Source organism: Amblyomma americanum, chromosome 1, assembly GCF_052857255.1.
Source record: "Amblyomma americanum isolate KBUSLIRL-KWMA chromosome 1, ASM5285725v1, whole genome shotgun sequence".
Classification (NCBI taxonomy): domain Eukaryota; kingdom Metazoa; phylum Arthropoda; class Arachnida; order Ixodida; family Ixodidae; genus Amblyomma; species Amblyomma americanum.
Genome location: NC_135497.1, coordinates 465,258,963 through 465,282,676, shown reverse-complemented (window position 1 = coordinate 465,282,676; position 23,714 = coordinate 465,258,963). Strand labels below are relative to the sequence as shown.

General features: G+C 46.2%; 1 protein-coding gene and 1 long non-coding RNA gene across 2 annotated transcripts in view; one reads left to right on the top strand and one right to left on the bottom strand.

Moving 5' to 3' along the window:
• Positions 1-23,714, bottom strand: part of LOC144116041 (cGMP-dependent protein kinase, isozyme 1-like) — an 827,405-nt gene that overhangs the window by 504,488 nt on the left and 299,203 nt on the right. The gene's annotated exons all lie outside the window — the stretch shown is intronic.
• LOC144104559 (uncharacterized) lies at positions 523-6,010 on the top strand. Its single transcript, XR_013308572.1, has 3 exons — positions 523-595; positions 1,331-1,460; positions 5,885-6,010. It is a non-coding gene; the product is annotated as an uncharacterized LOC144104559 (long non-coding RNA).

The window sequence follows — 23,714 nt, the reverse complement described above, 5'->3', positions numbered from 1 at the left end:
TCTTGCCCTTATTTGCTTTGCCAGTCGACAAATTTGTGCAGCTTTTAATTCTATGCAGATTTGTTAAATGCGCTAGCAATTTTTCTATGATGCCAAGCTGTGCTGTGAGATATCAAGCTTCTTGCTAGTGAAGGCATGCTTTTTTCCATTCTCTCTCCTCATTTAACCAAGGCAGACTGGTTGCAACTTTCAATTTAATACCTAGACATTGGTGCAAGGCACCATGATAGGAATTAATGAAAACCTGCACAACCTATATTCAAATTGGTGTGCGGTATTTCAGCCAGCTCATCTTTCAGTGTGGTTATAACAGTCATTGTGACTCTTCTCAAAGAATGTATATGGGTGCATTACATAAAATCTGTTCATTTGTTTTGTCATGGGCTAGCTCATTGGTTTTTTATTTACTTATATTGCATCTAATTTTAGTTTTTAAAGCAGTAGACGATTTCCTCTCTTGTCATTCATGGCATGGCTACAGCCACTCACAGCTGTTGCTCTGGATGTATTTATTTGCAGTTGCCAGCGGCCAGCATCTATTGGGCCATGCGTGCTTCCTGCCTTCGGCTGTGTCATCCTTCCTGATCCGTTCATGGTAGTTATTCTTTTTCAGTAATGCATATATTAGCTGCCTATTTAGAAACATATTTTCAACATAGGCTTGCAGCTAGGTTTAGAAATGCGTCACATAATTCTTCTGACAGATTTTTTAAACAATTCTGGTTATTTTATTTTTCTTTTAATGTTTATTGTTTGTCGGTTGCTTATAATTTTTGGATAAACTGAAAACTACATGTACTGACTGGTATTTCATTCCAATAATTATACCCATTATTATGAAGCTGTGTTGGAAGGTAGGTGTGCATTTAGTATGCGTGCTTTGAATTTCAGTGATTGTTTCTGCAATGCAAAATGGAGGACAGGTCTCTGCTGTGCGAGTTTTTTGCAATGGAGTGAAAGTCGCTGGAGAAGCATTTGCTACTGTGTCACCCAGCCAAAAGTTCTCCCACAGACCACTGAGCTTCTGAATACCTATGGCTTAAAGCTCGAAGCTCTGGTTGCCCTTTCCGAGGTTTTCTGCATTAACGAGTGCAAGCCCAAGGGCTCAGAGCTAACAAGCATTTGAAACCACAGAGCTATACACAGTAGTGCTGGGGCCGTGCAGCAAGTCAGTGTGAAGTAGGTCGCGATAAACATGGTTTACTGTAGAAAGCTAGTGTGAAAAAATAGTTGCGCTCACAGAAACCGCTGTTTCTTTCTTAGTCGGTCATTGAAACAAAGCAATGCATGTAAAATTTTATATCTCACTGATCCCTCAATTTTTTTCCAGCTAAAGACCAAGAGTTGCATGGAAGTTGTGCAAGCCACCAAGTTGCGTGTGATTTTTGCCGGGGACCTGGAGCAGGCTGGGAAATTAGTGGATGGCCAGTGGTATTCACTCAGTAAGGCAAGCTTTTTCTGTAAGTACAGTTTTTGGCATGGCATTGCTTAGGAACGCATGCACTAATATGAGTACTCTATGCCCGCCCATGCTTCAAGAATAATGAAGTACATGAAAAAAATTGATTGCCGAAAAAAAATTGCCGCTTCTGTTATGTTTTTTTCAGGAAAGTATTTGCCATTTAAAGGGCTGTGAAAACCTTAAAAATTATATGCTTGTTGTGGGTTTTTTTTTTCAAATATCTTCCCCGTCTATGTTGGCCTGACCTTGTAGCTTGTCTGCATGAGATTGGGTGCTACCTACAGTTTGCTTTTTTGTTGCTCCTTTATTGCCTGTCACAATCTTTACTTTGCGTGGCAGTGTCATGCAGTTTGGGAAGTAATCTGATCTTATTTCTGCATTGGCCTGTAGTGCAAGCTTTTGCTTGTGGGGCAGGTTTATGGTGTCCTTTTGTTTGCTGTAACTGCAGTTTGGCCATGAGGGTTAGAGGCTTAGTCCTTTTTTTATTTTGATGCAGTGTCATATGCTTCATGCATAAATTAATGAAATAAGCACTATTTTTTGTAATAAATGAACATTCATTATAGCTGTGGCCATTATAAGTGCACTTGGCTCTAAAATGGCTTTTTTTCGGCATTCAGTATTACATCTTAAAACCAGCCGGAAGACACAAAACAGAAGAGATGAGCACAAGATGAGGCTGGTCTAACAACTGAAATTTTATTGAAGGAAAGTGGCAAAAGAAGACCTGCAAAGAGATTCAAGCACGCAAGACCCCAAAGCAGTGAGAGGGCAAAAAATAACCGAAAGGCACTGACGTACTAGTAAACCATCTAAAAAACTAATTCCTTACAGTGAAGGTTCACGGACGGTTTAGCCAGGCACTTGTTTTTAGCCTTACTGATGTAGTAAGCCTCAACTATATCAGGACAGATTTATCACTTCCCTAAACCACTGATGTGCCGCAGAAATCAGGCGTGCAAAGAGAAAGGTCGTCCTCCGATAGCATTCACGAGATTGAACGTGCAGTGTAAGGTGAAAATTCGCCTTCTTCTCTATACAGTGAAAGTGCTCTCAGCCAGGCGCACATTCAGATATCTGCTTGTCTGCACATAGTAGTTTCAGCTACGAGGCAGTGGAATGCAAAAAACCGGTTTACTTTTGCAAGTGGTGAACATTTTTTTATCTGCCACTGTGCATAGCGGACGATTACCCGTAGTTGTATCAAGCCTAGTTTGAACGAAGAAGCAAAGGGCTCCTACCTTACTTTTAGCTGTCAAGACAACAGCAACATCATACTTTGGTGCAACTTTCTTGGGATGGTGCGAAATGGCGTGGAGGTAAGGCATAGAGCCCGTTTTTTGTGCTGCTCAACTACGTCAGCATCATGTGAACGGTGTTCCGTTCCCTCGAGAGAGTAAAAACACACTCTGAAAGGTGTGCAAGATGGGCAAGTGGGAACCCAGGTACCATTGGCTTGGAAACCTGCTCCGAGAATGCATTCTAAACACTGTGATGGCATGATTTCCATAAAGCAGTCATGATGCATGTGATTGCCAACCTGTCCTTCACCAGCCTCGAGTGGTTCAACTCGTAGCTAAGAGGCTTCCTGATCTTGGGCTTTGGCGACAACATATGTGGTCGTCCGCAAAGCGCAGGTCTAAGTCAAGAAGCTACAAACGGTTATGCTTAGTGAAATTCAGACCTAAAAGATAGGCTTTGACCACATGCCTAAAGATTTCTAAAACGTCTTGTGCCAACTTATCTGAGCCCTCCTTGTGCAAAAAATTAGGTAGCTATCAACATAACGAAATGCTACTATGCCGAGGCCTTCCAAACAGGGCTTTGATGCGGTATCGACTTTGGACAGAATATGTCGCGGAGGAACAGTGCAACCTGGGACCCTCTGCATATGCCTGATTTATGATGTAAATACTGCCTTGCCAACTCACAAAAGTGGAGTTCTGTGGAGTTCTAGTTTCTTGTGGACAGCAACCTGGGCAGGTGCTCTGCAGTGAGCATCTACATGGAGGGCCTGCACTATTCATTGTCACATGATAGACCTCTGAGGTATGTGCAAACTGCATCAGGGTGAACAATGAACATGCTTTTACAGATGATTGCGTGATTTCGGTTGCTGGCTTCTTGGGGCTGTTGTCCCTTTACTTCAAATCCGCATTTGTCAGTTGGCAGGGTGGTATTTACACGCAGGTCGTACCTTTGCTCAGCAACATTTTTTTGTCTAAAGTCAATAAGGCATTAGAGCCCTGTTTGGAAGACCTTGGCATAGTATCATTTCGTTATGTTCATGACTGTAATTTTTCTGGACATAGAAGGCTCAGATAAGTTGGCACAAGATGTTTTAGGAGTCTTTAAGGCATGCGGTCAAGGCCTGTCTTTTACATCAGAATTGTCTAAGCAGAACCGTTAGCAGTTTCTTGATGCAGACTTGCGCTTTGTGGACGAATATGTTTGTCAGGGCTACAGCTAAAGATCGGGGAAGGCTCTTTTTAGCTACGAGTCGGACCACTCGTTGTTGGGGAAGGATGGTGAAGAGGTGTATTTGTCGCTGGTTAAGGTCAGTAAAGATGGAAACACTTGATGGGTGTGCAATCGTGTGCATGACATCAGCTTTAGATAAGTCATGCCATCACTGCTGAGGACGCATTCTTGTAGCAGGTTTCCAAGCAGCTGGGTTCCCACTTGCCCATCTCAACAACCTGTCATAGTATGTTTTCACTCGCTCGAGGGTAAGGAGCACATACTCCGATGATGCTGATTCACCTTACCTCCACAGTATTTCACAGTCTCAAGAAAGTCGCGGGAAAGCGTAATGCAGCTGTTGTCTTAACAGCGAAGTGCAAGACAGGAGGCCTTTGTGCCGCCATTAAAAAGGCTTGATAAAACTGGGTACTTGTCCACAATGGACAGTGTCACAAAAAAAGGTTCACCACTTGCAAAAGTAATGGAGTTTATTGCGTTCCACTGCCTTATGGCTGCAACTAATATGGGCAGAGAGGCAGATATTTGAATTTGCACTTGACTGAGCACTTTCACTCGATAGGGGGAAGGCAAATTCTAATCTGGCACTGTATGCTCAATCTTGTGAATGCAAATCTGAGGATGACATGTCTCTTTGCACGCCTAATTTCCACGACACATCAGTGGTTTATGGAAGGGATAAATCTGTCGGTAGATAGTTGAGGCTTACTACATCTGTAAGGCTAAGGACACGTGTGGCTAAGCCATCAGAAAACCTTCACCGTAAGGAATTTCCTTTTTTAGATGATTCATTAGAATGCCAGTGACCTTTGATTGCACTTCGCCCTTTCACTGCTTTCGGTTATTGTGCGCTTGTATCGCTTCGCGGGTCTCCTTTTGCGGCTTACCTTCAATGATTCCGCCGCATTGGCTCAGTGGTTATGGCGCTCGGCTGCTGTCCCAAAAGACGCAGGTTCGATCCTGGCCGCACCAGTCAAATTTCAATGGAGGCGAAATTTTAGAGGCCCGTGTTCTGTGCGTTGTCAGTGCACGCTAATGAACCCCAGGTGGTCGAAATTTCTGGAGCCCTCCACTACGGCGTCCCTCATAGCCCGAGTCGCTTTGGGACGTTAAACCCTCACAAATCAAATAATCAAAATCTTCAATTAAAACTTTGTTAGCCCCGCCTCTTGAGCTCATGCCTTCTTGTGTGTTCTGGCTGGTTTTAAGGTGAGTCAGTACCAACTCGGCCAGTCATAAGCCTTGTTCAGTATTACAACATTTTGAATAAAGTGAGAAGTTTACTAGGCTATGTTGCCGGGGATCGTGTCCGCAGCAGTTGTGGGCAACTCAGAAGAGATAGCGTCATACGATTGGTTGTGTAATTGGCAGAGGATGATGTGAGGATGCTGCTCGAAAAGAAAATTTCATAATCAGATAATTATTTACAGCCAAAAATGTCCAAAAAGTGGCTGGGCCAGAGAAAAAGTGCCACGAAATTTGAAAACGCTGAGAGTAGGTGGAGCTACAGCGTAGTGCCAAGTTTGAAAAACTGGAAGTATGGACAAAGCCAAAGCTTGGCACCAAGTTTGAAAACTCGAAATGAGCAATCACGTGACCAGTGATAAGTGTCCTATACTTAACCAGGAGATAGGAAAAAGAATGATAAATTAGAGGCAATTAGGTAATTATTGAGAAGTGAAAGGCAATGAACGCGTGATTAGACTGGGCGGGTATTCAGTGAGTGGGCAGGAACGATCCGTGCAGGGAAATTTGAAAACTCGAAATCGTTGCTGGGATGAAATGAGGGTAAAATAAGAGTTAATTGATAACCAATCAAGTCAACGAGAAAACAACCATGGCGCCAAATTTGAAAGGCGACCAGTGTCGAGGAAGCATCAACGCTTTCACATTTTTTTTTGCGCAGGTAGCAGCGGTGATCTCTATTTTTTGTTTTTTCAGCCAAGACAAAAACCATTTTTCTTGGCTCATGGGCGATGTATCTAGGAACCTGCGGCCAGGACAACGCTGGACAGCATGCATCAGCAAGCTCGAAAAAAAGCACGAAACAGTAAATAAATATTGATCATTTTCATTTCAATTCTAGTGGTTTTGTGCACGAAGTACTCTGGAATGCACAAAGCTTGTGTTAATTGACAGGCGACCATTAACAAGCTGTGCATTTTTGTGCATAGCCTACTCCAGAACACAAATCCTGTGTTAATTGACAGGTGACAGTAACGACTGTTAAACAGTGTACGAGCACTACACAAGACACACTACAGAAGACAAGGCAAACTACAGAAGACAAGACAGACTACAGAAGACAAGACAGACTACAGAAGACAAGACAGACTACAGAAGTCAAGACAGAATACAAAAGAGAGGACAAACTACAGAAGACAGACTCTAAAAGACAAGACAGACTACAGAAGACAGGACTACAAAAGACAAGACAGACTACAGAAGACAAGACAGACTACACAAGACATGCCCAAAATACGACAAGACTACAGACTACAGAAATTTTCTGTCTTAGAATCCTGTAGTGCGTTTTGACTGGGTCGTGTTTAGTGTGTAGAAGCAGCATAACACACAGCCGTTCAGAACGGCTTCCTCTTCCTGCCGCCTCAGCCGGTCACGCCGGGTGTTAAACTGCAAGATATCCTTCTTCTTCTTCTTCTTCTTCTTCTTCTTCTTCTTCTTCTTCTTCTTCTTCTTCTTCTTCTTCTTCTTCTTCTTCTTCTTCTTCTTCTTCTTCTTCTTCTTCTTCTTCTTCTTCTTCTTCTTCTTCTTCACCCCAGGTATATTGCACACTGCAACATAATCTCGAGCTGTGCATTGCACATCGTCGTCTTCATCAGCTTCGATCTGCGGTACGAAGAGATCACATCAGCTTAGCCTCGATCAGAGCTTAACCTGAGTCTAATACTGTCGCCAGTCCTGCCGACGTCCCAGCAAAGCAAAACCATCAGACAATCGGGCTAAACACATGCAGTAAAAATTTGTGCTTTATTTTCTTTCTTCTCTCTTCTTCTTCACTTGTAGTTGCTGGTTGTTTCTTCTTTCTTCTTCGTAGGTCCCGTTTTCACTGCCAAATAAACATCTTGAATCAGCCGGATTAGCTTATCAAACTGATTTAATTAAAAACATGATAACAACAAAAAAGTTACAGAGCAGTTAAAATGGTGACAGCAGCAGATACAGAATAACTGAGCTGGGCCGGCCTTGCACTTAGGACATATATTAGGTCGCGGCAACCTAAAAAGATTGTAAAATAATAAGCCCCTGCCTGCACCACTTTCGTACAACAGGCTTAACCCAGTCAGAAGATAAATGAAAAGGCCCGAGGGCAATGGTGTATTGTTACCACGCGCAGGTGAGAAAAAGGAAAAAAATTAGAGGGGGGGGGGGAAACTCCCTTCTGGAAACTGGACCGCCTGAAACTCATTTTTTGCGGCTGCAATCGAAAGCAGGCCAAAATCTTGCCACAGCCAAAAAAAGCACGGTATGTGAATGCCAGATAGAACACTTGGTGGCTCAATATCTCTCCGAACAGCTAAACTGGCTATACATGTAGCACAGCGAAATTCCCAGTCGGGCCATCATGCACTTGCGCACTCACACACACCCACAGTCAGAAATCGCACAACGATCTCTCTTCAACAGCATAAGTCACGCGCGCACGAAGATATAGCATTAATATAACCACTTCTGCGGTAGGGCCACATCGAAAAAAAGGGGGGGGAGGGGGAAGGCGAGTTCGCAGAGGGAAAGATTTAGGGATGCTGAGAAGGGGAAGCGGCGCCCGGAGCGCACAGTCTGGCCAACGCATGTGGGGCGTGACCTGGGAGAGCTGCTCGCCGCCAACGGTGCGAAATTCGCCAAAAAATCAAAAGGAAATAAAAAGGCGCAGGCCAGAATAGACGCCGCGACGCACGGAAATCCGATGAGGGGCTATCGTACGTGGCTGCAGGACGATCCACTTCCCGGGATGTTGTGGAGTTAGGCTCCACTTCTCGATGTCCGGCGCGGTCGAGCTGTTCCTGAAGCTGTTTCGTTCTGAAACTTGGCTCTTCAGAGTCGTTCAAGCAGTCGAAGTCGAGGACTTGCTTTGTTCTCGCTCGCTCCATGTACTGGTGAGGAGGAATTGAGCTAGAGATTCGAAATAAGCCCTTGAAGCGGTGCACAAAAAGAAGAAAACTTTAACAGGCTTAACCTTCATTGCGTGTGTGGCTGTGAGTGAAGATTGTGCTGTTGGGCTGTGAGTCACGCGGCCCGCGGCGCCGACGACGGCGAGAGATGACAGCAGGCGACCCTCCGGCCGTGGGTGGAATAAACACTGTCTGCAAGAGGATACCGGAAGTGAGAGCCACCCGCTTGGTGTGAAGGGGAACATAGGAACGCGACAGAAAGAAAAAAAAAGTTTTTCATACAAAGATACCGCGCGTGTCGGTCGCTCCCTGTGCGCGGTGCATGCACGCTAATACTACGCAGTGGTAGCGCACGAATGAAGCCTCAAAGCAGCACCAACGGATTTCCCACTATTCGGGCTAAGGTGGCTACAGCCAGCTTCCAGTGCAAGCATTCTGGAGAATTCAGCTTCACTAACCGCAATGAGTGAAGCGTCGTTTCGAGCGATTTCCATTCGTCAGCGGCCTTTCTGCGGAGGCCGCCGAGGAGTAGGCGCACGCACTGGTGTACTTCACGGGAAACAAAACAGGAGATGTCCCGCCGGCCTTCACTTTAGCTGATGATCAGAAAAGGTCGTGAGCCGGTGTGCAGCAGGCGCTCGAAAAACACTTCGTACTTCGTGGAAATATCGTATACGAACGGGCTGCGTTCTTCAGAAGAGAATCGAGAAAGAGAGAAAGAGTCGAAGAGTTCATAACTGACTTGTATCGACTTGCAGAGCTATGCAACTTCGGGGCGCTTCATGACGAAATGATCCGTGACAGGACTGTTGTAGGCATCAGATACCGCAAGCTGTCAGTGAGAATGCAGCTGGAAAAGGCGACAGCCATGGCACGCCAGTCGGAACTTGTAAAGGCACAAGCTGCAGCGTAACACGGCTATGGCTAAGAAATGGCGAACAGAGCCGCCAACAGTCGCTATCCAGCTGGTTCTTAGGCGAAGAAAATGGCATATATTGTTCAAGATAAGACCTGTGGTTTCTGTGGCTAAGATTACCATCAAACCAATGTCCGGCGGAAAATCTTTCCTAGTGTCCAATGAAAGGTGCCAGCAGATTTTTTTATTATGATCCCATAAACGAAGAACACGCTCCCCTTTTAAGGCTTTTTCAGTGTTTTTTTTCGTTTTGTAATAATACCTTGTAAAAAAACGGAAAAAAAGCAGGAACTGCAAGCCCTGGTGAAAAAAAACAAGAACAGAAATAAGAACAAGTGTAATATGCAGCATATCCTATATCTACCTGCTTTTCACGTCATCACGCATCTGCATTCTCTAGTGACATAACACTTATACTTCATAACTTGAAAGACCACGGAAAGTGCATTATTATGTAAGCAGCGGAAAATCGCAAGAATGGTAGCTAAGGATATGTGTAAAGTTTCGCATATTTTATTTTTTTGTGATAAATTTTGGCTTCCAGTAGCCCCTAAATGTTGACAATGGCGCTTAGATGCGTTTAGAAGTACGTTTTGCAGCATTAATACTTGCGGTAAGTAAATGTGACACTGTTTCATGCATTCCTGCTTCCACCTAGCTGCTACTATGCCTACCCGCAAGCTGCTGACGCAGTCGTCCATGATATGGACAAATAACCCCATTATGAGTTCATCCGCGCAAGAAACAACACGAAAAAGTCGTCCTCAGCGAAAGAGAAAGAAGCAATGAGGCAGGAAGCAGTTCAAGAAACTGCCGAAATTTACTCTAACAAAACACTGACCATCCAAAATAAAGAGGCAGAGTGGTTTCTGCGCACATTGGCACCATTTAGTTTGGGCACTGTGTTCGCCCACTTGTGGCAAAGGAATTTTCCGATATGTATTTTGGCAATCGGGAACAGAGAACATAACACCGAGTGATCGACGAACGAAATGCACTTCAAGCGTGTAACAGTCCTGGTACTCGCTTCCAAATAGCACTATAGAGAAACAGGACACCCATACGAAGTTACAGCACGAGAAGTATGCGACGCTACACACAATAAGAAATGATCCAAACGCGACGTTTTTCCGCTGTTTACAGCGTGTTTCCAGCAGTCGACAACTCCACTACATGCCGCCATCTTCCAACGAACTACGTTGCCAGAAAACTACGTTCCTTGCCCAGACTTAGCAAAACATCAAAATAGCTGGCGACATGCAAACCGCTGGACCATGGCGGCGTTCTTGCGCTGCCCACTGACTTCTATGGGCTCACTGCGCAGCTTTCCGTCCAGAGTCAGAGTATTATCTCTGTGGTGTCCTCCAACGCCGACTTTCTTCGGCTGACCTGCCCTTGCGAGGAGGCTACGCCGAATGCTAGGGAACTCGGCTGCTCTACCCTGACGGCCGCAAAATGACAACAATGGTGGCAGCGGTGAGATGCTCCGGTCACAACAATGTGCCGCCGTCGACCGCCGCCGATTCGAAGCGAACCGGACGGTGAGCCTTAATTTAGCAGATGCGTGGGGGCGCCCGACAACGGCGCGCATCCGAAACAGCCCATAAACGCGAGGAGAGGCTCGAAAACGTGCCTAGTGGTAAGATGACGCCGTGCGCGAGCACCGTCAAAAGATGCGGACTTTGCGGAACACTTCATGCGAGGCGGGTTGGGAGTGTCGCGCAGCGTGTGCGATGCGCTGTGGTTCCCGTCGGACACCACGCGTGTACCAGACCGAATTCACCTAAATGAAGAGGCCAGGATAGGTCATCGGTGTGCGGAGGTTGCTGTTCCCGAGAACAGTGACATCGACCATTACAGGCGTAAATCAGAGCTGCCATTCACGTCGAGAAGGAAAGAATAACATCAATAAAGGGAGTATGTGGTGTCTGCTTCGCACATATTAATTCCGATGGCATAGATGTCATTCTTGCGGCACATACCTGTACGTCCCGGTGCAGCAAAGAAGCAGAGAAAAGAATTCCTCTCAATCGGCCTCATTGGTGGCCTTGTTTGAACGTTGGTGCTGAAATTCCCGTCAACTACTGATCGAAGGACAGAGCGGAGCGAGTGAAATAACCAGGGATTTCAACGTGAACGGTTCCGAAGCAGAAAACCAGTGGTGCATCGTATACGCGAAGAAGGCGTACTATTTGACAGTAAATACAGTAGACTTAATGCCAGAAACACAACATGGGAGTTTCATAGACTACGTTTTCACTATGAAAGTCGACTTAATAACTACTTAAAGCGTCTCCGACTTCTGTACAAGCACAGTCTTGTTAGATTCAGTGCTAAAAACGGAAGATGACGCCAGCAACAGTAATATCGAGAGTATGTATGAACAAAGAAAACCTAAAAGTACACATATTGCGCCGTTGTATTAAACCTGACAGGCGTTGTGAGTATCATGCGGAATGCTCTCGCACTTCATAGACAATCACCGCAGTGGTTTCTGGAGAATTGTTTCCTTAGAAGGGTACAATGTTCCATTCGTCAGTGCATGACCTATCGTTGGTTATATGTAATCACCGTCGCTACTGCAGTATTTGCTTATTGTTATAAGCAGCGACTCTCAAGCGCACCAATCGGTCAGCGGCCAGGCGAGCCCCGAACCAAGGCGTTCTTTTGTTATATTTTCGATATCGTGTCGGAAGTGCCATTTTGTTTGTGTCGTTAAAAGAAAATCACACTCTAGATTGGCTCTTGGGGAAGCGAGTTGTCTTTCTGGATTTCTGTTTATCTGGGCAAGTGCTTGTGAGCACATCTCTCCTGCCTACCGCCAACAAACCCTTCCAAACAGTCCCACCTGTCTTTGCTAGGGCGCGGTTTGCCTTTTCTCGCTTATATAGACAAAGCTTGCAGAGGAAACAAACAGTAGACACCAGAGACCAGAAGGTCCACCTTTAACAACCAATGTGGCGTAGATAATAAATAAAAACGGGAAATATGAATATATGCCCCACTATATATGTTTTTTTTTTTTGTTCGCTACGAATTCGTTTTGCGACTGGAAGATAATTGTCCCCGTTGTAAGCGCCATTAAAATAGGCAGTACGCAGTCCCTTCTCCATTAAGTCTATCCACGGGCCTCGGCCAATTTGGTGCGGCCACCAAGAGCGCGCCACTTGAGGCGTGGAGGAAAGAAAAAAAGCGCCGCGCAGGAGAAGACAGGATGGAACAGACGTCGCGTCGTCGCTTACTTTCTCGGCCGACGTAAACGGCTCGGAAGGGATGAAAGAAAAGGAAATGGGGAGTCCGCAGGAGTACAGAAAGGGGAACAAACAGAAACGCCGGCTCACATTTGCGCATTCCGTATTAAGGAACTGCGCGATTAAGGAACCGGAAAGGCTGAAAGGAAACACAGCCCAAGAAATCAACGGCTAACGAAGGAATGCAGTGCGGGAGCAGCATGTCAAGCAGGAAAGTATTGAGAGAGAACAGCAGAAAAGGGGAGACACCTCCTCACGGCTTTCAAACCCATTATGGAGCGCAGTCCTCGGCAAAGCCCGCATCGCCAGCTAATTGGCGGCCGCCGCCTCATGGGCGACAGGGGAGGATCGAAGACGGGAGCATTCGGGTCTCCGCCGATACAGTTTAGGTGCATAGTTCCGTGCGTTTGTCTCCGCAACTAGTGAATTTCTGCTTGTATAACGGACGCAACTCCGACCTGGTGAGAGACTGTCACATGACCACCGATACCCGCATGTGGTATAGCTGGGAGCTTTCGCGCATGCGCACAGCGAACCGTGCTGGTGGTGGTGTAGCCCGAGTGCGGCGAATGTTTTCAGAGGTTGGGGGTATGTACCCACAGTCGGCAGCAAAAGATTTCGGGATGCGTGTGTTAAACAAATTTTGTCCAAAGACAATTTTACGAGCGAAAGCTCTTCTTCTCCTGTACAAAGCTGAAGGTCATGCGGCTTTGAAATTCAACCTTCAAAACAGGAGGAGCGGAGGCTTGGCTCTGACGCCATGCCACGTGACTCGCCACGCCTCGCCAAGGCTGCACGCGTTGAGCGGACGACGCTCGCTCTCCTCGCAACTATGGAGTCACATGACTCGCTGCGCCTCGCCACAAATGCGTATGCGGAGCCACCGTTTTTAGCGCGGAGCAGACGGCACTCTCGACCCTTCCGGAAATATCGTGACGTGCCGTTTGCTATATAAAGCGTGTGGCGTGTGCTTACCTTCACAGAGCTTTCGCCCGTCTACTGGGTTCTGCCGAGTTGAACCACATCTAGTTTTTTCCAGGACGCCTGGAAATGATGCAGCGGAGGGAGCATGCGACTCGTCTCAAACCTGTACATTTTTCAGGCGGCCGCCTTATGTGACGAAAAATGCAATAAATAGTGTTCCTCACGCCAGCTTCCCGTAAATATTATGCTGCTGACTATATGTACACCTGTGGCTCGGGGCGTACAAATGAGGTGTTTGCGAAGGGCGCAGAGTGCACATGCATTCAGAAGTGTACGGAAGACAACATAGGAGAAGTGCATTGATTTCATTTGACACAGCCTGCAATTAGTTGTATTATTCGTCGTCCCAGCGCTCGATTTAAACATACAGCGACCCGCTGACTCGCAATCAATGCATGATGAATGATGCAAAGAAATGATTCACCATAGTCGCGTTAGTTGTAACCGCGTGTTTACATTTCAACATTGAAAACTACTTCCTGCGCGAACGCGCGAAGGCCGTTACAAAATCTATGCATTGCTGTTCGGCAGTGGTTTGTTTTACCTACCGATATTGATAAACTAGTACGCGCAGTTAAAGCGGGAAGTTTTGCAGTTTTCCTGCGAGTTCAGCGGGGCCGCCGTGTGCGTATCGACGTCATTGGCCGAGTCGCTGTAAACTTGCGTGTGCTGTTTGCAGCTGCCGCAAGAGAAAATGACGGTGAACTCTAAATTGCTTTCAGCCGCCCCTTCAGCTATTGTGTTCTGATCTCCGGCAGTGGCGAATTACATGACGATATAGTGTGAAATCAATTCGCACTGCTGGATATCAGGGCCGCGCGCCGGACGCTTCTGCCGGCTGTACGCAGGCACTCCTATGTGAAGCTTGGACGTTCCTAGGTAACAATTTTTTTTGGTAGGTTACCAAGAAGAAGGACGTTAGCGAGGAACCTACAAGGAAACCTAGGAAACTCCTTGTGAAAAAATTACTGCATGAATTGGAGATGTCTAGGTATATAGCGGGATGGCAGGAACTGCCACTCTTTAATGAATTTTTTTTAGAAAACACAAGTTTGCCATGGGACCGAGGCAAAGGTGACGTAAAAGTCCCCTGACAGGGCCTTCGGCACCACAGATTACATGTGCAACACAAGACGGTGGGCATGGAGCAAAACAAAACTCAGTCATTGGTCGCGGATACATTGCACATACAAACTCATTTTTTAAAAAAATACAACACTTTACGTACATCAAACGAACAGATACAAGATCAGAAATGCGAGGACACAGCAGCTATAGGGCACAAATAATCACATATGTTCCACAAAGTGTAGTTTAGTTTTTTTTTCTTCCTGAATGATGACAAGGATCATGATTGTTCAAGAAGATCAAATATATCAAGGTAACTGTTCAGAAGGTTCGGGATTTTCCACTGAATTAACTGCTCACCATACCCGGTTTTTATACGAGGTTTTAGAAAGTTGACTTTTATTAAACCATAGTGTGGATCTGTATTAGTAAACGTATTTAAAAACGCACTACAATCAGTTTTGTATTGCATGTATATAAATTCGCACAGTCGTTAATTATAGAGTGCTGTTATACTTAATGTCCGACTTCTTTTAAAGTACGCTGAAACGGAGTCATATCTTCATAGATTGTAAATGAAACGCACGTATTTTTTTTTGAAGAATATAAATCTTTTTCTTGCTTGTTTTCGTGCCTACTCCCCATACATACAAACGGCACTGCACGCGAGACTGGACCGTGGAAGAATATAGTTGCTTCCTCAAATGTATTGGGAGAAGGGTGCGAAATTTATTTAGTACACCAATGTATCGGGCAGTTTTGCTGGTTACAAGGTCTACATGGTAACACCAACGGAGGTTTTCGTGAAACAGCACGCCTAAATATTTATGCACTGAAACACGTTCTAGGGGGATAGACTGGAAGGAAAGTGTGATAGAATTAATTATTGGTTTATTGACAGCTGAAAATTACATATTTCGTTTTATTAACATTTAACATCAGCTGGTTGGCACAAAGCCATTCCAACAGATATTCAAGCTATTTCCTTGCCACAGGCATTAGAGCGGGTAAGTTCTGTGAGGCAAAAAATGCACTAGTGTCATCGGCATAGAGCAACAAATTAGAAGTTCCAGGGATAGCAATGATGTCATTAATATATATAAGAAATAATAAAGGGCCTAAGATGGAACCCTGACGAACCCAAAACGACAAATTGAGAACGGTTGGACAAATAGGTGCGAAATAGCTGAAGTGCGATGCCTCTTATTCCGCAGTGCGGCAATTTTTGCAAAAGTATTTGATGTTTAATTGAGCCGAAAGCTTTGTTAAATTCCAGAAACCTTAACATACAGAGGTCTATTAATGACTCAGTATTGACAGTGACACGGGTTGGGGCATTGATAACATTGGAGAAGCCATAACAAGACAGAATATCAACGAAAGTGCCAGATGCATGTCAGGAGCGAAGCAAGATAATGTTAAAATCACCCATAATTATAAGAGGAAGTCCTAGTACAGAAAGTTTTTCTAGCAATAATTCAAGAATCCTGAAGAATTCTTCATAAGAACCTGACGGCGGTCTGTAAACAACGCCATACATGAATGCCATGGATTTGACAAAAAGCGATTCAATGTTCTGGTTGAGAAGTGTGTAGTCAGATGCAGCTTCATAACAAAGGCCTTGTTTAATATAAATTGCAACACCACCGCCTATTTCAGCTTTTGTGCATAAAGCTTCACATGTATAACCATCAAAATGCACTATATCATCAGAATCCCTGAACCAGGTTTCTGAAAAACCTAAAACATAAAACTCGTGTTTTAACGAAGATAAAAAACTGCAAACCTCTTCATCCTTGTTACGCAAACTGTGCACATTTAGGTGGTAAACGAAAAAACGCTTGGACTGCTTTTTCAATGATAAAGAAATGCTGCGAAAGGATTCTATGTCATGATAGAGAAGACCAGCGTCAGGACCTGCCATTCTGTTGAAAAACCGGCCACAGCTGTAAACGCTCGCCGCTTATCATTACATTATCATTACATTTATTCCAGATCGTGTTCATCGTAGATCCGAAGAACCTTACCGCCTTCTGCTCTACGAGCGAAAAAGCGCCAGTCTTTCTGCCACACGAAGGCATAGTTCAGTTCGGATCCTTTTGAGCGGGCTAGCCAGAGAAACCGTTTGTTTTCCGCAGTCAAGTTGTCCAGAAGCTTCACATCCGAGTCCTTTGTCATGAGAGCAGTACGACATTTCATCCATTTCTGTTTAAGAGATGCCAGACGAAATCTAGCAGTAATCACTGACTCCTTTCCAGATTTCGCTGGAAAGCGATGCAGGGCTTCAAGATCAGAGTCATCTAGGGTTGGGAGTTGTAGCGACGCCGCTAGGCTATTCATTACCTCGAGAAGGTTTTCATACTATTCCTGAACAATTCCATGCACTTCCATGTTCAGCCTGCGGTTGTACTGCTCTAATTCATTCATATGAAGACGTATTTTCCTGGTTGCTGGAGATTTTTCAGTTTAAATGTTTTCTACCCTTTACTTTAGGACAGCCATGTCGTTCTTTTGTTTCTCAAGATTTTTTAGCACGGTATCATACTGGTCGGAAACCAGCTTAATTGAGCTTGCAATTCCATCAACTTTCGCGACAAGTTCACTGAGTGCGTCGACCTGTGCCACAAGAGGAAGAAACAGAGAAAGTTTGTCATTTAGATGCTTTAGCTGGCGCTCAATGTTAGCATTTTCAGCTGGCGTAGGAGCAGCTGGGCCACTTCTCTTTTTCGCTGAATCACTATTTGGGCACTTCCATGTCGACTTAATAGAGTCACCCTTGTTTCGAAAGCTCGACGCAGACACACCCGAAATATTTTCAAGGTGATAAGGATAGTTACATGTGGATCATACTAAGCACTTTTCATCATCATTCACATCCTCATGCCAGGCTAAACATTCCGACATGATTATCAAATGAGGGTTGTCTGAAGAAGACTGCAGGAAACAAAACAGCAGCGGCAGCAGCAGCGGTGCAAAACGAAGTTTAGAGGAGGTATTCTAAAAAACACCAACTTGCAAGAGTGTTGGGTGGCAGCGTAGATCCGCAGTGTGCTGCCTGCCGCCGCTGCGGTGTGCAAATGTCGGCGCAGCCTGTGGATGCAGCCTTTTTAAGCAGGGCCAGGGCACATCGATGCTACGGAAGACGACCAACTAGGGGCCAAGTCAGCAGTCCTTATCAGGCGAGCGGGGGGAAAATCAGGTTCAACCAAGAATCAAGCGAAGCCCCGATCGAAACAGGCGTATCTGCAAGTGTTGCGTTGCAGTTAGCGTAGATCCGCAGTGTGCTGCCTGCCGCCGCTGCTGTGTGCAAATGTCGGCGCAGCCTGTGGATGCACCCTTTTTAAGCACAGCCAGGGCACATCGATGCTACGGAAGACGACCAACTAGGGGCCAAGTCAGCAGTCCTTATCAGGCGAGCGGGGGGAACGTCAGGTTCAACCAGATCCGGCGAAGCCAAGATCAAAACAGGCGTATTTCGATGCTCCGAAAGACGACAAACTGGTGGCCAAGTCAGCAGTCCTTATCAGGCAGGCGGGGGGAAAATCAGGTTCAATTAAGAATCCGGCGCAGCCACGGTCGAAACACGCGTGTCTGCAAGAGTGTTGCGTTGCAGTTAGCGCAGATCCGCAGTGTGCTGCCTGCCGCCGCTGTTGTGTGCAAATGTCGGCGCAGCCTGTGGATGCAGCCTTTTTAAGCACAGCCAGGGCACATCGATGCTACGGAAGACGACCAACTAGAAGCCGCCGCGGTGGCTGAGTGGTTACGGCGCTCGGCTGCTGACCCGAAAGACGCGGGTTCCATCCCGGCCGCGGCGGTCGAATTTCGATGGAGGCGAAATTCTAGAGGCCCGTGTACTGTGCGATGTCAGTGCACGTTAAAGAACCCCAGGTGGCCGAAATCTCCGGAGCCCTTCACTACGGCGTCCCTCATAGCCTGAGTCGCTTTGGGATGTTAAACCCCCATAAACCAAACCAAACCAAACGACCAACTAGGGGCCAAGTCAGCAGTCCTTATCAGGCGAGCGGGGGAACGTCAGGTTCGACCAGATCCGGCGAAGCCAAGATCAAAGCAGGCGTATTTCGATGCTCCAAAACACGACAAACTGGTGGCCAAGTCAGCAGTCCTTATCAGGCAGGCGAGGGGAAAATCAGGTTCAACCAAGAATCAAGCGAAGCCACGATCGAAACAGGCGTATCTTCAAGACTGTTGCGTTGCAGTTAGCGTAGATCCGCTGTGTGCTGCCTGCCGCCGCTGCTGTGTGCAAATGTCGGCGCAGCCTGTGGATGCAGCCTTTTTAAGCACAGCCAGGGCACATCGATGCTACGGAAGACGACCAACTAGGGACCAAGTCAGCAGTCCTGATCAGGCGAGCGGGGGGAACGTCAGGGTAAACCAGATCCGGCGAAGCCAAGATCGAAACAGGCGTAATTCGATGCTCCGGAAGACGACCAACTGGTGGCCAAGTCAGCAGTCCTTATCAGGCAGGCGGGGGGAAAGTCAAAGTGCAACCAAGAATCCGGCGCAGCCACGGTCGAAACAGGCGTATCTGCAAGAGTGTTGCGTGGCAGTTAGCGTAGATCCGCAGTGTGCTGCCTGCCGCCGCTGCTGTGTACAAATGTCCACGGTACTTCTTCAGAAAGCTCTACACCGAAAGTGCAAGTACTCGCCATAGCCCCGAACCGTCGTCGATGGCCTAAGTTCTAAGGAAAGTTCCTGCTGTGCTTGAATAAAAAATAGCGCAAAAAAAGACGACCGTGACAGGAAGGCACCACAAACATGCGCTCTTCAGGTGTCCTTGCTCGTCTCTTTCGCGCTACTTTTTATTCAAGTGTGTCACGAACTAACCCAGCAACAAGTTTTATTGAACCATATTCCTGCTGTGGTTTCTGTGTCGTCTACGGAGAAAACGCTCTCCTGTCACACCTTCAGTGGAACAAGACTTCCACATCGGCAGAACTGCACGGCGTCAAAGCGGCTGCCTTACAGATTTGCGCCGAACAGCTTGACAGTGATGGGGCTATTCACAGATTCGGAGTACCTATACAATACCTCCTTGGAAGCCTGTTAAAGAAAGCTAATTATCAGCTACTGTCTCGTTGTAGAGGATATCTCCATCACTTGGCCAGTCAGTCCCAGCACACTGTGAAACTATGAGCAACTAGACTGCAGGCAAAATGGCTCGCAAAGGTCTCCTGTATCGGAACTGCAGGAAGGTATTCTTTAGCAAAGCCAAAATGTCCCTAATGACAAAACTACAGGTCTGTAAGGAAAGGGATCGGCTTTGGAGCTTGGGATCTCAACGTAAGGATCATACTGACCCACATTTAATATGCCGACTCCTGCGTAGACTTCCTCCCTATCTTGAATTTGTCTACCATCGCCTTCCACTAAACAACGCGTTTACTTACAGGTTTCCGATACCACTTAGGTCGAGCTACCAGTCCAGATTGCGACCCCTGTGAGTGAGTGTAACGTGTTCTCTTAGAATGTTCAGCTTATAAGTGATTCTATTACGAGCACCAAATGGACACTCTTGCTCCAGCGTTAGCAAGACTGAACTGTGTTTAGGTCCCTATACCTGCCCTTCCCAGCAGCGACGTTGCCCTGACTTTTTAGTTTGTCTACTTTGAGGGCACTGGACTAACTGAGAAGCTATAAAACCTATTTCTCTATTCCTTGATGCATAATCGCCGTGTGTCCTGCTCACAGTCAGGAGATTGGTCTTCTGCCCCAATTTAAAACTCCCAGAATTCTCGTTTGTTGTACAACCTCTCAAATTTTTTAACGATGTCGTATGAGCGTCGACTGCCCGGCGCCGGGGCATTGCAGAGCAGAAATCGGGAGAGGGGACGAGCATGCTCACCGGTCATGCTGCTGGAGCAAGCTTCGTCCGCTTGGCTGCTCTGCTTCGTGAGAAGCAACGCCTGCGAAGCAAGTTTTATGGCAGAGTTCTCCTTAGCTCGTTTCGTGTTTCATCTGCTGCGTGTATGTGGCTCTGGACTGGTGCAAATGCGTAACGTTCCAAGCACAACGCAAGGCCCCGGTTGCATTTGCGGCTAGCGCCTCGAGGGCATTTGTTTTACGATCCAAATGCGCTAATATCGAGTGTCCTCTTCAATTTGTTTTTCGTGAGTAACGATCGCAACTACTTCCTTGGGCATGCTGGGCTGTCTGCAAATGTGTGCAGTTTTCCGAATCACCCACGCTATACGCAGCGGATAAAAACAATTAGTCACAGCTTCTGGGTGCTCCGATGCATGACAGTCGATGACTGGCAGGAGTTGCTTCGCACTAATCCGAACTGACTAGCAGATAACCCTCACTACAGGTGCAGGAATTGTGGTCACGCCCTTCGCTCGTCTCCTTCATCTGGCAGAGCAGTGCCGCACAGTCGACAAGGTCTTATTAAAAAAAAAAAATTGAGGGTGAACGTATATACCATTCAACGACCGACTATATTTATTCTTTTCATATTATGAGCAAGCAGCCGGCGAACATTTTTTTTCTTTCTCCACCGACATTTCGGAGACAAGATTAGACTTTTCGGACACTTGCTGCGGCACAGTAGCCCCGAGGGAAGAAGAGAAACCCCACGTGACCAAGTAGAAGAAACAATCCACAGAGAGGCCAACAGTCCAGACCGAGAGAACGCAACGAAAACAGTGCCTTTCTTGATAATGTTAAAATGACATTCTTCCAAATTAATCAGCTTGCTCAATTAACTTGTTTTTTTTTGCTATCAATGAGTGTCCGCTAGCAATATATTTATATTTTTAATTTCTACACCCTTCCGTTTCCGCCTTTCTCTCCCAAAATCCCTCTCCAGTGCGGAGTACCAAGACAGCCCTGTTTCACCGCTGTTTAAATTCTCTCGTTTTCATTCAAGAGCTTCTGTCTCTCTATCTCTCTCGCAAAAGCGGTGAAATCGGGCGGGCCTTACTGTAGAGCTTCGTGTTCCTCCCTAAATATTCACGGAGAACATCGGTCAAGTGTACTATGTTCGTGCACTGCGTAAACCGGGCATAAAATGCATGCTTAATAAAGACTGCTGCAAGCAGAAAGGCGATGAGAAAACTTAGCAAATGTTCAGCGGCCTGTTTGTGTGAGGAACGTCCGCGCGGAGTCCGACATGAGCGAAGATAACTGTGAGTTTGTCTGTTAGAATTCCATTCTATTCGTTCGTCGTGACGCAATGCGCTCCGCTCGGCAATAACTGTCAAGAGCATGGGCCGTCTCCATGGGAACAAATGAAGCGTGCGTAGAGGTCAGCAAACCAGAATATTATATAAATTACGCCTCCACCATATTGAGTGAACATGAGTGTTGTTTAGTTTTGTAATGAGAAATGTGATTTTGCTAGACAGCCCACATGCCATTAGCAACAAAATGCTCGAATCATCATGGTTCATGGATGAAAAATTTCTCATCGTCTACTCTGCGTCATCCATGATATTACTCCATCCCGAGTCCCCTGGAATTTCGACCACATTAGGACAAAGAATAGTTCTTTATCTTCAGCTACGTACAGCCTATATTCTCAAACGAAAGCAAGCAACAGATTTCGGCGGCATGCGCCGCAAACTGTCCTCAGTAAAACTCCGACGTGAAGGCCAACGACAGCGCAATTCATAAGCCAGTGTGGGCAGTTTATCCATTTCGTAAATGCACACGCGGCGGCCGAGAAATGAGCGCTCCTAAACGCGTGGGCGAATCTCCACATGCGACCCAGAAGGGTACATGCCTTGCGCAGGCACCTGCCTTCTAAACAGCTCTTTCGTGATCTGCGGCGGTACGCGAAAGATTGTTCCACCACATCACGTCGGCTGTCGACCTCGGCACTGGCTCTAAATATTTGCGTTACGTGCCCCGCACCCAGAGATTGACAGAGGCGTCAGTGAAAATTTTGTGCAGCCACCGCTTTAGCAACGTGTAATGTGAACTGCGTGAGACCTCTTACATCGCTACACGTTCAGGTTTCTGTGCATTACACGTCTTATCGCCGGTTCGTACCACAGCTTATTTGCTGTCATAAATCTAGCTTTAAACGCAACCTGAAAAAAAATTATTTTCAGCATCATAAATAAACTGGCTGGTCGCTAGAGCTTGTTCGCATTTAAATATTACACATCTACACACAGCACAGAATGCGCAACAACGCTCCAAGTTTGGCTTGGCTTACCTTCGACTTTTAAAAGTACCGCCCATTTGTGCAGCATGGATGGGTATATAGATCCCGAAGCTGCCACTCGTCAGGCAGTACAGCGAAACAGGATCTTAAATAGCGCCCAGACCGAGCGCGGCCGCATGTAGTCGGCAGCCTGACCAACCACATTCGCCATGATTGAGGAATGAAAAGATCTAAAACAAACAAACAACGCAATTAGTACGTCCGCGATGACTTTTCACTGGGTCTGGCCGTCTGAGGAGTAGGGATTGTTCCAAGAGCACGAAGGCAACTCGCTCCTACAAAGCGCCTTCTAGGAATGTTTTCTGGAGGAGATTCATGATGCCACGCCGCTAATTTTATTATTAAATGTGTTCTAGGGGCCCATTTTTAACCTGAGTGCCAGCTTAGGTACTTGTTTGAAGAATTTGGGCACACACACTGTACGGTGCGTGCTACCAGCTTCAAATTAAACGCGAAACGAACAGCAAATTTATTACGGGCTATGGAGAAAAGACAGTAGGCTTTCGTCAACACTTTCAAAGGACAGATTTGAAGTTTTTGAGTTGAGAATCAACTACTCTATTGTTCAGGCTCTCTCAACTAAGCCCCTAGTTTTTCTGCTTCACCTTTCAGTTTTTTTATCGCACTTCATTTGTCTCCAATAGCGCATGTGCAGTCTGCCGAACGTAACCGGGCAGCGGTGATTTGTTTCTGAGACGCGTAACGAAGCACTAATAGCAGCCCTTAAGCCCTGATTCTGTGCAAAGTAAGCCGAGCCCTTTTCCTCGCGTTTGTTTTGTGAGGAAGAAGTTTATTGGTTCCAAAATGTATACAAAAGATCATAAGTGCACAGACGAGGGTCCCATAGTCAAAGACTGTACCGGGACCCACGATAGATCAGTAATACAAGAAATAATTACAGCAACAGTTAGCGCATAATTTGACACCTTCGGTTCTTTAGGAATGCCGTAACGGCTCCGTTATACGGTTGAGAAGCAAAAAAATTGATAACGGCCTAACCCTGATAGGCTATAATATACGTAGCATAAGCGCGGCGACATCTCGTTCGGAAAAATTAATATATGGAAAGAAGCACATTCACTAATCATCATCATCATCATCATCATCATCATCATCATCATCATCATCAGCCTGACTACACCCACGCCAGGGCAAAGACCTCTCCCATGTCTCTCCAATTAACCCTGTCCTCTGCCAGCTGCGCCCACCCTATGCCTGCAAACTTCCTAAT